Source organism: Elephantulus edwardii, unplaced genomic scaffold (assembly GCF_000299155.1).
Source record: "Elephantulus edwardii isolate Elephantulus edwardi_28Jun2011 unplaced genomic scaffold, EleEdw1.0 scaffold00006, whole genome shotgun sequence".
Classification (NCBI taxonomy): domain Eukaryota; kingdom Metazoa; phylum Chordata; class Mammalia; order Macroscelidea; family Macroscelididae; genus Elephantulus; species Elephantulus edwardii.
The window spans coordinates 20,267,202-20,283,020 of NW_006399756.1; the positions used below are offsets into that span (position 1 = coordinate 20,267,202).

Sequence of the window (15,819 nt, forward strand, 5' to 3'; positions counted from 1 at the left end):
AAATAGATGGATGGGACCTTCTAAGTTATAATTACCTTTTAAGACTTTGAGGACCAGTGGAAAAGAATGTGTTTCTCTAATGAGCATATAGTTTTGTAATCTGACAAACTCATGCTTTAAAGAAAATATCTGGCCTATTTTATAAAGGAATAAAAACACTGGCATAAACATCACATTTTAGAGGTCAGCTGCGAAGGGCCTTAAAATTATCACTTCTCATAGTATGGGTAAAATTAGTTCTATTTTCTTTATGTAATTAATTTAGTGATATAAATCAAATGTTATCTGACAGAAAAAAAAATCTATCAAAAACAGCTCTGTGAAAATACAATACTGGATTGAGTAACAAAGTAAGATTTCTGAATCATTGCAAATATAATCAAATAGTATAAAATACTGAAATATTTATCTGTTTAAATCATAGCCTAAATATAAGTCCTTCCAGTCATTCATAAGCATTTTCCTAGCAGTGTGTCCTTTTTTCTTAATTTAGCAGTGTGCTCTTCTAAGAATTCTGGTGGTCCAGTGGTAGGGAGTTGGGCTGCCGACCCAAAGGAGTGTAGTTCAAATATCCACTAGCTGCTCCATGGAAGAAAGATGGACAAATTTTTACTATGAGATTTTACTGCTGGAGGGTCAATTCTGATTTGATGATACACAAGAACAAGAATAAAAACCGCTATTAAACGAATTAGAAAAGCCCATCCTTCTCATGTAACATCGAACCATTAAATATCATTTTAGGGTAACAATGCCTCCTGAGATAAAAGAGTAAAAATGACTTCTTAATTTCTCAATATATACTATTTTTAAAGGTTTATAAAGTGAAAATTCAGCATAACATAGCATAATATATTTTCTTCAAGATAATATATTATTTCGTACAATAAAATAAATAAACCTGTTAATATAAAATTAACACTAGTATAAGCCTCTACTAAGATGCTATCATATTGTATCAGAAGTTAAAAAATTATGACAGCATTCTCTAATTCTGGTCAAAAGAAACAGACAGACATGATTCTATAGAATCACTTTTCAGTAAAACTGCCACAAACTATGAATTTAGAGGATGGAAAAATCCCCCTGAACATTAAAACCAAATATACACAGAAACACATAGACATGAAAATCACTTGCAAACCTAAACATTTTATGTCCTCTACTGCTAAAAATGAATTGTTTCATTTCAGTGCATGAATCACACAGTAGAGAAAAAGGATGTCATAAATTGTATGAGGTTTTAAAACTAGTTACATGAAAACGTTTTTTATTCCTATACATTTAAGTCCTATGTATTTTTATTCCTACATACACTGAGAAAATATTTTTTTTGCTAAGCCTGTCTAATAAAGGAAATGAAATTTTAACTTATAATTATGAAGTCCTTTATAATTTAAAAAATACCCTGATATGCATTATGTCATGTGATTCTTGGAAAAATACTGATAGGCACTACAATTTTTCTGACAATTAAGCCGTTTCAAAGAGTTTGTGATCTATTCATGAAGAAAGTTGCTCAGAGCAAGAAGAGGTCTGAAGAACCCAGATTTCCTAATTACTAGTCCACGTCCTGTTTGCATAAATGCAGTACAAAATTTTAATATTCCAGAAGGAAATTCTTTTTTAGAGTTAACAGACAAGGTTACTAAAGCACAAATTTCCGTTATTGTGCCAAAATTTCAAATACGCCTTCTAAACACTCGATATAAATTATTTCAGTTGGATTTTTTTTAAAAAATTATCAGCTAATGAGCAGCCTCTGTAATTTACCAAGTCTATTTTTATTTTTATGAAATTATCATAATAAAATCCTGTCTTCAGGTTAAGAATAAGGCCATCAGGAGCTTAAGCCCACTTGAGAGCACCACTAACCATTCTGAAAAGATTTTAGAAAACAAAAGATGTATTTCTGTTTTTCGCTTTCCATAGCTGTGGTTCTATCCAAGTTAATAAGGTTTTGCCTTAAAGCTTATGCAAATTTAAAGTAAAAACTGTAAACTCTAAACTCTTTATCTTCAAGTATAAAAATGAATGTTCACTAAGACTTATTTACACGTTAGAAAAAATTAACGGTGAAATTAAATTTTTTTTTTTCACCAATGTGTTAGGGATGTTCTCTCACTGACAGAGCCTCCCACAAGGCCTCGAGTTCCTGAAATAGACCTCATAACCACTGACACTCAGGATGGTCAAGTTCAGGCTTATGTGAACTACTACAAAATCATTTGCATTCACCCCCGGCATACAACCAGCTCTGTTGTTGAGTGCCATCGAGGCAAAACCGACCCAATGACCCTTCAATGGGTTTTCAGAGGCAGTCGAGACTATGGATCCTCACATGAAGCAGCTGGTGGAATCAAACCCTAGACCTTTAGGACTGCAGCCCAGATTCTTACCACTAGGCCATCATTTCCTTAAGCCAGCTACCTAGCAACTTAAAATCAACTACAAGCATTCAGCCACAGCGATGCAAAAGTCAGTACACAAAATCTCTAAAAGGCATTTTTTTTAAGCCCAAGCTAATTTTTCCCCCTTTTACATCACTACAACGGAAATACTAATCCATCAAAATACACTTCAAAGATGTCTACTGTGATATTACGGAATTCTAGAAACCTATAATGCAACTACGTTAAGGGCAGAAACGCAATCACGGCATTTAGAACACCTCTGCAGTGGGTCCATCTCCACGTTTTAAAAAAATAAGCACGTATGGTGGATGCTCCAAATTTGCTTCCATTTGCAAGAATGGCAAAAGTCTGGAAATGCACGAAACGGAAATGCAAGTAAAATCGGGATGAGGGTAATAAGTTTGGGGACTCGGGCCCCCCCGTTTGAGTCCCGGGGACACAGCGGCCGGCTGGCGCGTTCCCACCGGGGCGTCCACCCGGCTTCGCAGCAGCAAAGGGACAGACGAATGCCGTGCACAAGGGGCTCCTCCCGCGTCTTTGTTTATTCTCAAAAATAAAAACCCCTTCAAAGTCAGCGCCCTCAAGCGGGAACCGACCCTCAGCTGGCCCTGCAGCGGGGTTTCAGAGGCTGAAAATCCCAGGAGAGCCAGCACCCCCCCTTCCTCCCGCCGAGCAGCAACGGATGGATTCGAACTCTCGGAGACGCCCGGGTCAGCAACGCAACTCCCTGCGGACTAGGCCACCCAAGAGCCCCTAGGTCCCCCTCCGAGGGCTCATTTTATTGACAAGTAAAAAAAAAACACCAAATTCTTTACAGCAGGAGGGGTGCGACCGAGTGGGGGCGGGGCACGTGGGGGCGCCCAGCGTCCCCGGGAGCGTGAGGTCCCCCCGCGGCCGGCATAGGCCGGGCGCCCCGATACCCGATCCCCCAACCCCCGGCCGGCTGGATCCCGGGCCCACCGGCCTCTGGCTCCGGAGACCCTGGGCCCCGCCGGCCTACGACTCCCCATGACCCCCGGCCGGCCCCCCACGCCGGGTCCTTCGTCCCGGACTCGGGTCACCCCGCCCTGGCCGAGCCCCCGGCCCCCGACACCCGGCCGACCCGATGCGGGCTCCACCGCGCGGGGCTGGAAACGCCGAGGCCCCCGATTGCCTCTTCTTGGGGGGCTGCGTCCATGGAAGGGGGAGGGAACGCCGCAAACCCTCCGGACAGAATTTCGGTCCCGCCGGAAACCCACCTCCCAACACCCGCACCACCGACATCTAAAACGAGAACTCGGCCTTCGGGGGGCCGGTGGGGTGGACGCCCTAGCCGGCAGGCGCCCCACGCGCCCCGCTAGGCGGAGGGACCGGCCCGCGCCTCCGCGCTCCGAGCCCGGGGCCTGAACCCCGAGCGGCCCGCCTCTCCTCCGGCCGGGGCGTTGGGGCGGCCGCGGGACAGACCCGACCGGGATGCGGCCCCCGCCCCCACCTCCCAACGTGCGGCCGACCACACGGGGCCGCGGGAGAACAGGGCGCCGGCCGCCCGGGCGTGCGAGCCGCCCCCCGGGCACTGACCCCTCGGGTCGCCGCTGCCGCAGCTCGCTCGGGTTTCCCGTCCGCAGGCCCCGACCCCGCTCCGCCGCCGCCGCCTCGGCAATCTCTGGCCCCTGTCGCTCTGTTTGTTTTTGTTTTGTTCTACCCAGTAACACGGGGGCGAGAGGGCTGCGGTGATTGGCCGAGACCAAGAGGTCGGTTGGCCAATCGTAGCGGGGGGACAGGAACTGAGGCGGATACCAAGGGAAGTGAAACGTGGAAACGTGGACGGGGTGCGGGAGTGCGCATGCGCATCTGGCTCCAGTGGCAGGAGTAGGAAGGGAACGGGAAGCCGAGGTGGGGGAGGTGGGAAAGCGCCAGGAGATGAAAACAGGCGAAAGGGCAGAGCAGCGGAGTGGTTGCCCGGCTGAAGTCGTCTCGACCAATCACCCATCCCCTTCATGAGGCGGTCAGCAGACTTGGCAAAAGCAAAGGCTTTGGACTTCCTGCATGTCTGGACAACCTGCAGAAAAGATACTTTGACTTCAAGCTCCTCAGCCTCCTCTCCCGGGTTCACGCCTTGACAGTTACTACAAGTGCAGACCTCATCCATACTCAGAACTCCCCCTGGGCCAGTGCCCTGCATTCTCCCAAGTCACACACTCAAAAACGCTTTGAAGTCTCTTTGCTAGTTATGACTACCCAGGCCACTGGAATTCAAGCCTACACGTTTCCAGGATCTCCAAAACTGGAGATTTCAACTGCCGCTACAATTACTTTATTAAAACTTCTGTTTCTTGAAGTTGTTCTTTTTGGCGAATCTTTTTTTCCTAAGCCACTGTATTCTCTCAGGGTACGACTCAGGTCTCCAGTAGGATTTTCTGGTGGACAAATTCTGGTTGACTTTCCAGAATTGAACTGTCTCCTCCTCCTGTTTACCACTTACTACCCAGTCATTTTGTCCAAATTACCCTGCCCAGAAATTATCACTAAGGCGATTATGTCTCTGTGTGTGCACATAAGTACATACACCTTCACTAGTTTCCATTGCCTACCAAAAGTGTCAACACCCTAAACCTGGCATTTAGTGCCCTGTGGTGTGGCTTCAAGATTTTCTGGTTTTAATCCACTTACCTCCCAGCACACACCACCACCACCCCCCCTTGACTAAAACCAATTTGGACCATCCAGCGTTCCTTTCCATCCTCCCACCCTCTACTTTATCATGCCCTCTCTCTCTCTCACTCCACCAGGTTTTCAGAGGCTATAAATCATTTGAGAGGAGACCGCCCATCTTTCTCCGATGGAGCAGCTGGTGGATTAGATTGCATGTCTTAGAGTTGGCAGCTCTCTACAATTAAGTCACCAGAGAAAACTATTTCTTTACTAATATTTTCAGTGGTGGGAATGAGTGCGCTTGAGATGGCTAGGTTGGCACAGGATAGAACGGCGTGTAGGGCTTTTGGACATAGGGTCACTATGAGTCGCAAGTGACTCAATGGCACATAACAACAATATTTTCAGAGAAGTGACTTTTTTTAGTCTAGAAAGACATTTTAAAGAAATCTTGATCTTTTTAGCCTGTGTCTGTTGCTTGATGCATTCAAATCCACTGACTCATAGCAACCATATGAACAACATGTAAACCATCCTGCACCATACTCACAATCTCCATCATTTGTGTCCATCCATCTTGTTGAGGGTCTTCCTCTCGTGCTGGCCTTCTAGCTTGCCCAGCCTAGTGTCCTTCCCCATGGACTAGCGCCTCATGACAAGCCCAGTGTATGTGGAATGAAGTTTCTCTCTCTTCACTTCTAAGAAGCACCCTTGTACTTGCTCCAAGACAGAAGCATTTGCTCAAATTTGGCAGTCCATGAGGTATTCAGTACTCTTCTCCAATACCACAATTCAAAAGCATCAGTACTTCTATTATTCTTTTCATTGTCCAACTTTAACATGCTTTGAAAGCAACTGAAAAAACCATGACTTTGATCACTTAAATCCTTTACTCAGATCTTTGTTCTTTAGAGCTTTGGAGAGGTCCTTGATAGCAGATTTTCCCAACGCAGCACCTATGTATTTATTGACTGTTGTTATCATGGGTGTTGATGGAGGATCCAAGTAAGATTAAATGAGTGTAAATGTCAACCTTTTCTCCATCTATCATAACGTTGTCTATTGATATTGAGATGTCATCGATATTGAAGACTGTAGTCTTTTATTTTCTGCAGCAAATACTTCTAGTTGTCTGCACTGTAAGCAAGCAAAGTTGTGCCATCTGCATAACACAGGCTGTTGAGGAGTCTTCCTCTCATCCTGATGTCACATTCTTCTTCATAGAGTCCAACTTCTCTAATGATTTGCTCAACATACAGATTGAAAAGGTATGGAAAAGGACACGTCCCTAACACACATCTTTCTTGATTTTAATGCAATGATCCATTGTTATAATCTGTTGACTGTTTCTTGGCCTATGTATAAACTACAGGGACCATTTTGAAGGACCCCTTTGTCAAGTAAAAAATTTCTTTCACTGCCTTCTGGCCTTGTATCAGACATGACCTTTTCTGCAAAAAGGAAGGGAAACGTCAACTATTTTAAACTTTAAATTAATTGCTGTTACGTTAATCCTGAATCACAGACTTCCCAATTTTCCTGCTTTATTTTCCTCTTTATATGATGTACTGGATCAAAAGAATTTCCCACAAGACCGTTCAGACCTAGAAGGCCTGCATTCAGCTAATACATACCTGAGCATCGTAAGGCGGGGAAACATCGTACATAAGTAACCTAGACAGCCACAAGTGTTCCTTATTAACAACCTTTCCCACTGCTAAGAGCTTTCAGGGGTGATGCCAGAGACCCCTGTGTGGCCTTCTAGAGAGCAGTCACCTTGAAAGAGGAAACCTACATTGCACATTCCCAGGATGACTAAGCACTTAAACAGAATGTTGCCATCTTGGATGCCAGCTGTGTGTGCCTACTGATTTGCATAACCTATATTCTCAAATTAGCCTCCAAATATTCCCTGAGAACCTTCACTTTCTGAGATAGCCTTAGAATAGACCTTGATAGACTCCTTTATTTCATATACCAGTGTACATAATCAATCTTTTCCCGCTCCAACCCCTGTTTCCAAGATTCATTTTACTGGCCTCAGGCAGCCAAACCATGGTTTTCTGGTAACATGGCCAGCATGTTACATGGCTAGACTCCTATGTCACTTTCAGTTTAAAAAAAAATCATAGTTTAGCTTTTTTCCGTGCTCTGCCAGGATTTCACTATCCTTTCCACTAACCAGGACTGCTGGCTCCTGATTCTATTTACTCTTTTCTTTCTACACGTTACCTTTTTCTTTCTTGTCCTCCTATTTTGTTCTTGACCTTGATACTGACCTCCTATATGATCTGTGCTAGATTCTCACTTTCCTTCACTAAGCACAATTACTTATCACCTTTTGGAGCCCTCATTGAATAGTTGGCCTACTAATCTAAAGGTTGGGATTTCTAATCCAACAGTTGCTCTGCAGGAGTAGAGGAGACAGTCCTCTCCCACAATTATTTACAGCCTCAGAAATCTTATGGAGGGTTGCTATGAGTCAGATTTAAATTGAGAACAGTAGATTTGTATTTGCATATCATGTACCCTCGATGAGATGGGTTGGCAATGGCAGCAGGTGTATCAGAAAACAAAGCAGGGATCAGAACTATGGTTCATAAAGTCACTGTGAGTCGTAGTCAACTTAATGATACATAACAACAATAGCATACCCAAGCTGGGTTGAGCAGGTATTCCCAAATCTATGAAATAAGAAAAGCATGGAATATGATTACCCATTTAAGAAAGCATCGTTTAAAACTATCTCTAAAAGAGCCAATGCAATGTGAGGGTGGTAGTGGCCGAGCTCCCACTTCATAAAGGGCAACTGTCCCTATCAATAATAGCTATTACAGCAAATAGATAGCTGCTGGTGAGACACATCACCCCCACTTTCCTGCACCTCTTTCTGCCAATCATTCAGATCCAATATTCACGGTTAACACAGAGGTTTTACTCACAGTTGTGGTACCAAGAGTCAGGTTTATTAAGGAAATAGATTGGAGAGTGGATGAGGCAAAGAATATCACCCAATGCAAGTTTAGTTAGCGCAGCGCTCCCAAGGCACAATTTCTTAGTCCAGGCTCTGATTTCAAGTCATACATTAGCTTCTCCTTCTATCTTCCAGCAAAAACCGCAAAACCTTTCATCGTGGCCTTTATTTCAGGGCTTCTCTGTTTATACTTTGCCACAGTCTCTCCACAGCAATGCTACGGTCACAATCATCACAATCGTCACCACAATCACCAGGGTCTGTGTCTCTCTCACTAGGTTTTGCTCCACTCTCCCTTTAGTCTTGCTGCTCAGCATGGGGAAGCACTCTCGCGAGCTCACGCTCTCTGTCTCTGTCTGTCTCACACACACACACACACTGACACAGACACACACACACACACGCACTGACACGCGCGCGCGCGCGCGCACACACACACACACACACACACACACACACATCCTAGTCCCACAGCTGTTGATGATCTACAAGACCATGTGTCTGCAGTTAAGGTAGATGGAGACCTTAGCTAAAGTAATGGCTATTTTAAGCTAACTCTTTTACCAAATTCCCTCAGAAGGATCCATTTTGACTTAAGAGTTCACATCCTCTTTTCCTTTTCAGTCATCTCAAGCACCATCTATGATGCCTGGAATTTCAAGACCCACTTCAGGGAATGCCGATCTGGTTTAGTGTCATTAGCAAGTTTTGGAATTGGTTTCTAGTCCTAGCTTCTCCACTTCCTAGGTATGAAAATGTCAGTTCCTCTCAGGCCTTTTCTTTTTTTCACCAGTAAAATTTAGTTATTGAGTTCAGTTAGTAGTCCCAGGAGATATTTTCTAAAGAACATGAATTTTGAGAACCTAAAAAATAAGGACTTGTTTCAACAAAATAAAAACTGTTTCTTTCCCCTTTAAATGTTCTCAGTATCTTTAATGAGCTAATGTGCTGTGTGTATCTTGAGTGACAAGTTGGAAAAGTCAGCAATGTTCCCACATTCAAGAAGCAACACCCTCTCCCTTTCTTTTTCTTTTATGAAACTTTAAGATTAGTGCTACTTAGGAAAGTGGTGGCTGCTGAGGATGACCACTGTGCCCAAGAGTCCTTTCCTCTGTGTGGGATATTGGCCACCTGTGAATTTGTAGCAAAACACTAAAACAAAATCTATTTTTTAAAAAAACCAAAAACCTCAATAAAACAGCTGAAAACAAAAAAAAAAAAAAGGAATTCAAATGCCAAGAATTTTTGCTCACCAAATCAATCTCCAAGTATTTATTGTGTGCCTGTTCTGTGAAAAGCATGGAGCTGGTCCAGTATGTGCTTGGCAAAGGCATTATTATTCTACTTTAGAGTAGGTAACGCCTGAAGCCTACTTCTGCCTGGTCTCTGGCCACAACGTACATTCCATTTCAGTTATAATTGTCCATGAACTGACTTTCTGTTTCCCCAGGCCCATCATCTATGGGTCTGTGCTAATCGAGGTGTAAGATAAGAGTAAAAAAAAAAAAAGGAGAGAGCCCTTACCCTTTAATTCTTTCTTCCCCAAATAATAGAATTGTAAATTTCATTTGCCTTAAGGTTTGACCCATTCCAGGAGCTTAGAAGAGGAAGGGCCACCACAGTTGCCCAGAATATTATTTGTGGGTAGAAACAGAAACTCTGCTCTGTGTGTTTAGATAGGCATTATTAACCTCATCTTTTCCATGCACGTCCAGCATCAGGACTTCTGAGATGCCTGACATACATCTTATATTCTAGTGTGTATGTGTTGGGGAAGATAAGGGTGTAGCTTCTTTTTCTCCTTCCTTTTTTTCCCTTTTTTTAAATTTTACCTCTTCAAATTATTGACTGTGTCCTTAACTAGCTGTATTGGTCTAATAACTTCATTTCCCTTTTCTGGGTCCCCAACGAATGCCTCTATTTTGTACACTATAAAAGATATTGACTCCAGCTAATTCATTTTAGACAAGTGAGCCAAGACCCCTTCCTAGGGGAAAAAAATAGTCTCTTCAACAAACGATCCTGAGACAACTTGATCTCTACAAACAAAACAACAACAAAAATGAAGATGGACCTTTACCTCACACTGTCTATGAAAATTAACTCCAAATGGAGCGGTGAACTGAATATAAGAATGAATGCAGAATTATCAAATGATCCAGAAATTCCACTTCTGGATATACAACGAGAGATTTGAAAGCAGAGATTCCAACTAATATTTGTATGTTGTTGTTTATTATGTTTTCACAATAGGCAAAAGATGGAAACAGCACAATTTCTATCAACATGTCATTATTAGTAGATGCTATATCAAGTCAAGGATGACCCATAGTGACCGTTTGAACCACAGATCTGAATCCTATCCTAGCCTTTGCCATCCTCACACTTCCTGACACACTAGAGCCCATTGTGGCAGTCACCATGTCATTATACCAAGTAAAATAAATCAGACACAAATAAGCAACTTTGTATGACACCACTTCTACGAAATAAAGGGAGGCCTGGGGGCCTCCTGGGTTAAGAGTTGTGCTGCTAACACAAAGGCAGGCAAATTATTTCAGTCCACCTGCTACTCCAAGGGAGAAAAATGAGATTTATAGCCTCTGAAAACTCACTGGAGGGTTAACTATTAGTTCCAACTTGATGGCACATAACAACAATATATCAAATACGTAGAATAGGCGATGCATAGAGATCAAAGTTTCTTAGTGGCTACCAGGAGATGGAAGGAGGTAAAAATGAGAAATTATTGCTTAAAGAGCACTAGTTTCTGAAAGTAGATAATGGTGAGCTTAACACACCATGTTGTTGTCATTGTTGTGTGCTGTCAAATCGAAATCAACCCAGCACTGCCCTTCCAGCGGGTTTTCGGAGGCAGTAAATCGCACGCGAGGAGATTGTCCATCCTTCTCCTGCTAAATTATATGCCCAAAAAATGTTTTCAACGACAACTTTTTACGATTTATAATTTACCACAATTATTGTGGTATGGAAAGGAGGCAGGGCATTTGAACTCTGTAATGAAGTAATCTGGTTCTGACATTTTATGATGCTGGGAAAGATATTACTGAGATGACAATTTTGGACCATTTAACATCATGACCCTCGATCCAGGGACTTTTTCTGAATGCAAAACTCAGACAACATTGCCTCCCTCCACCACGAAGGCAAGAGTGATGGCTGCAGAGTTGGGAGAGAAGAGCTTACGTGGGTAAGTGACTTATAAATAAAGACAAAACATAAATGTAAGCACCTGCAGTGACTATCCTCACCCTTGGAACTCTCCTGAGCCTGTTCATTCTTTGGACAGAGTCCCGTTTGAGGAGAATTTCTTAGTACGTACTGTTCCGGTGCTTGTATGAGATTGAAAAGAGACCCACTCTCTGGAGACATAAGAGTACATCTTAGTTCACTTCCTTCCAAAAGAACTTTCAGATGTTACTGTCATTTGAAACTACTTCATCTGTCTGTGTGGGACCAAATTCCTTTTCTACAAATATTTGGTTGTGATTTTGGAAAGAATAGCAAATTGAATTCAGACTTAACAATTTCTGTACATATTAGTTGGTGACATGGGTTACACTTTTCGGAACATGTCAGCATGCTATTATTTGCAATCTGGTTTCCCTGTTTCTATTAATCTAGCTTCCTTATCCACCACGACCACCCCTTCTTACCTTCTCATCTTTGATTATTAAGTCTGATGTAGGTGATCTTGTATGAAAACACAGTACTCATAGGTGATAAATGCACATTAAGAGCCCCTCTGTATTTTGACTAATGACTTGTCCTTGAGAACAAATGGTAAAAGACATGAAACACGCTTTGAAGGCAGAGAAAGCTGCATAAAGAATTCTAATAGCAACGATACCTGGCATTTATGCTGTGTTTTAAGGTTTACTGAGCACTTTCACATCCTCTTTACCGCTTCACTCTAAAATAGACAAGGCAGATATCATCCTTCCTATTTTAAGGTTGAGAAAGTAAAGGCTTGAGCAGACCACTAGGACCATTGGAATTTTATGCTACAAGATCATCTGAGAAACCTCAGTCCAAATCCTTCATTATATAAATGAGAAAAGCAGACACTCCACAAGACTGAGGGCATTCTCCAAAGGCACAGAGTAGCAGGGTTAGAACTGCAAAGGACACCTCAGTGCCCTCACCTGCCCTGGTTCTACTGCACAGGCTGGAGAACAGGTAAACAGGTCCAAGCCCAGGCGTTCTGGCACCCAAGTCCAGGCTGAAGATCTATCTACCACTCAACTTTTAATCTCTTGAATAAAAGTCAAATATCTGAGCTCATTTCTTGCCCCCAGCTTCTCCTGGTAGCCCATGAATCCATTTTAAGATCTGTCAGGGAGGACCAGCAAGAGAGAGGCTTTGCATGAGGAGTTATTTACAGGGCATTTCAAGAATGTCTTTCCTGAAGTAAAGAGCAAACAATGTGAACAGCACAAACAAGTAGATGCAATGTTTTAAAATAGTATGTACCAAGAAATACTGAAACTCTAATAAGGTTTTACTTCCCCAATGAAGCTTTGAGGGGTTTTTTCATGTATTTGTTTGTGTCGGGGGGGGGGGTCCTCCTCAACAACCCCTACATCAAATTAGTCTTGCTTCCATGAGGATGTAGAAACAAGTTCAAGCAAAGTTCACGAACTGCAGCAGGATATCTTTTCCCAAGAGCCCATAAATTTGAACACCTCCTCTACACTTGGCTTGAGTTCTAAGCCAGTGAAAATTTCATCTCTTCAGACTTTTGTAATCACACATCATCTAACGCAATGCTTTCCAGAACTCACTGTAACTGCCACACCCCTCAATTATGTTGAGTCAGGGTGGAGAAAAGATAGACCAAGCACATCTGGGGGCTGGCTTTGTTTGCATTCTGCTGGGACACTTGGTCCTCACTGGGCCTCACGCATCTCAGATTCAGACCCCTTTTCTCCAAGGAGCACCGAGTGCACACGCTGCTGGTATACCCTCCTCCTCTTCATTGCCATATGGTCACTACTTGCCTCCCAACCAACAATATAGAGTCCAAGGATCTGTGGTGAGAATGAGGGGATTTTTTGTGTGTGTGCTGAAAGATATGAAGAATTAACGATCTTGGGTTGTAATTGAGAGAGCAAAATCTTTAAGGAAACTTGGAAGACTTTGAAAGAGGGGAGAATGAGGTTCAAGAGCTAAATACTCCATGTTGCTGTTGTTGTGTGCTGTCAAGTTGGAACCGACCCATAGCTGACCCTTCAGCAGGTTTCCAGAGGCAGTAAATTGCTTGGGAGGAGATTGCCCATCTTCCTCCCATGGAAAAATTGGTGGATTCGATCAGCACACCTTTGGGTTGGCAGTGCAATTCCTTACCACTTAAGTCACCAAAGCTCCCTAAATACTCCATAGAGGGAGAAATACAAATGCAAAAACTAAATGCCTTCAAGTTACCACCAATTCATAGCTCACCCTCCAGAGGAGTTTTGGAAGCTGTAAATTGCAGGGGAGGAGACTGCCCCACTTACCACCATGGAGTGGTGGGTGGATTCAAACCACCAGAGCTGTATTCAGGGTAGCAGTGCGACTCCCTATGGACTATGCCACCAGAACTCCTTAAAGAAAGAAAAGAAAGTTCATTAACAGAACTAATTACATTTATCTATAATTCAATCAACATTTTACAAATCCTATTGGCTTTTCATTCAATCATTCATAGACATTTTCATTTATAATATTCATTACTGTAATTAGTCAGTTACAACGTCCAATCAGCCTCTTGTTGTATATTACCTTTCTTTTCATCTGACCAATCCTGTATTTTGCACAAAAATAAAAGCAGTGGTAAATGAGAATGTCAGGGATGTAAGCTGCTTTTATTAAGTATTTAAAACAAAGACAAAGTTTGCCACATAGATTAGAAACATCAAAGACTCTTGGGAGATGGGCTGGTGAACTTGACCTGCGCAGTCTACAGCTGGAGATCCAGAGAGGGAAAGAGGCCTGCGTCTAGACAAATACAGAGTCCAGGGCACCACTTCATCTCACTGCAGGTAGTTGCCTTACTTTCCCATGCTATTCTCTACATTAGTTTTCTCATTCACCCCCTCCCACTTTTATTGTTCCTTTCTAAAACACTAGGAGGGGAGCTTCCAGAAGAAAAACTAGGACTGGTGTTGAGAGGTCCAGGAAACCCCCGTATCCTGCATTTGAAACAGACCTTCAGCACAATTGGCAAAGCCAAAATCAAAACAGGAACTAGCAGAGAAGAAGCTATTCCCCAAGTACCCAGAACTTAGAAGAAAGAAAAAGAAACACTCCCAAAGAGGTGACTGAAAGCCTTACCAACCTTTCTCATGTTATATGTAAATTGGTCTTTGCTTGTTTTTTAGAAAGTTCCCTTTGAGAACTATGAATCTAGACCAGTAATTTGATGATGAACTTTAAGAGACCCAAGAGCACCCTAAAATATTCTGTTGTAGTTGTTGTTGTTGTTGTTATGTGCCGTCGAGTCATTTCCGACTCATAGCGACCCTATGCACAACAGCCCTAAACCCTGCTCTATCCTGCGCCAACCGCACCGCCTCTGACACACCCATCCCGATTACCCCAGTCACTGAATCAATCCATCTCATAGAGGGTCTTCCCCTCCTGCGCTGTCCCTCCACCCTCCCAAGCATGATGTCCCTCTCCAAGGACCCATCCCTCCTGGCAACATGTCCAAAGTATGTCAGACGAAGCCCCAGAATCCTTACCTCCAAGGAGTAGCTTGGTTTAATCCTCTCCAAGATGAATCTGTTTGTTTTCCTGGCAGTCCAGGGTACATTCAGTACCCTTCTCCAGCACCACAGCTCAAAAGCATCCACTCTCCTTCTGTCCTCCCTAGTCATTGTCCAACTCTCTGATGCATAACAAGCGATTGCAAAGACCATGGCCTGTATCAGGCGCACCTTAGTCTCCAGAGAGACACTGTTGCTCCTGAGTACCTTTGAGAGGTCCCTAACAGCAGACTTTCCCATCGCGATACGCTTTTTGATTTCCTGACTGCTGGTACCAAGAGTGTTGACTGTGGAGCCGAGCAAACTGAAGCTGTGAACACTCTCAATCTCTTCGTCATCCATCCTGATGCTGCCAATTGGTCCAGTGGTGAGAATCTTTGTCTTCTTGACATTGAGCCTTAGTCCATACTGAAGGCTGCAGTCCTTGACCCTTCGCAGCAAGTGCATGAGGTCCTCCTCAGTTTCAGCAAGCAGGGTTGTGTCATCTGCATAACGCAGATTGTTAATAGATCTTCCACCAATCCTGATGCCACAATTCTCCTCACAGAGCCCAGCTTCTCGGATAATCTGCTCTGCATACATGTTGAAAAGGTATGGAGACAGGATGCATCCCTGGCGTACACCCTTCCCAATTTTGAACCATGCAGTGTTGCCCTGCTCTGTTCTGACTACTGCCTCTTGATCCAAATACAGGTTTCGCATTAGCACAGTTAAATGTTCTGGGATTCCCATTCTTCTCAGAGTCAGCCACAGTTTGTTATGATCCACACAGTCAAATACCTTTGCATAATCAATGAAACACAGATAGACATTCTGCAAATCTTATTATAAAGATGTATCTTCTGATTTCATTTCATTTTACTTGAAAACAGAGTCAAAATTCGTAGTACCAAGCAACAAAATAAAATAAAATAACCTGTTGCATTGGGAAAATCTGCTATCAAGGATGTCTCCAAAGTGCTAAAGAGCAATGATGACAGTTTAAAGACTAAGGGACTCCAGTTTCAAGCTACCACATTTTCAGTTGCTT

The 15,819-nt window shown here is 43.1% G+C and overlaps 1 protein-coding gene across 2 annotated transcripts in view; it reads right to left on the reverse strand.

The window, feature by feature from the left end:
- Window positions 1-4,187, reverse strand: part of PDCD4 (programmed cell death 4 (neoplastic transformation inhibitor)) — a 29,130-nt gene extending 24,943 nt beyond the window's left edge. For both annotated transcript variants that reach the window (XM_006879942.1, XM_006879941.1), the window contains exon 1: window positions 3,972-4,187. The gene's annotated coding sequence lies outside the window, so the exon portion shown is untranslated. The remainder of the gene's footprint in view (window positions 1-3,971) is intronic.
- Between the last annotated feature and the right edge of the window lie 11,632 nt (window positions 4,188-15,819).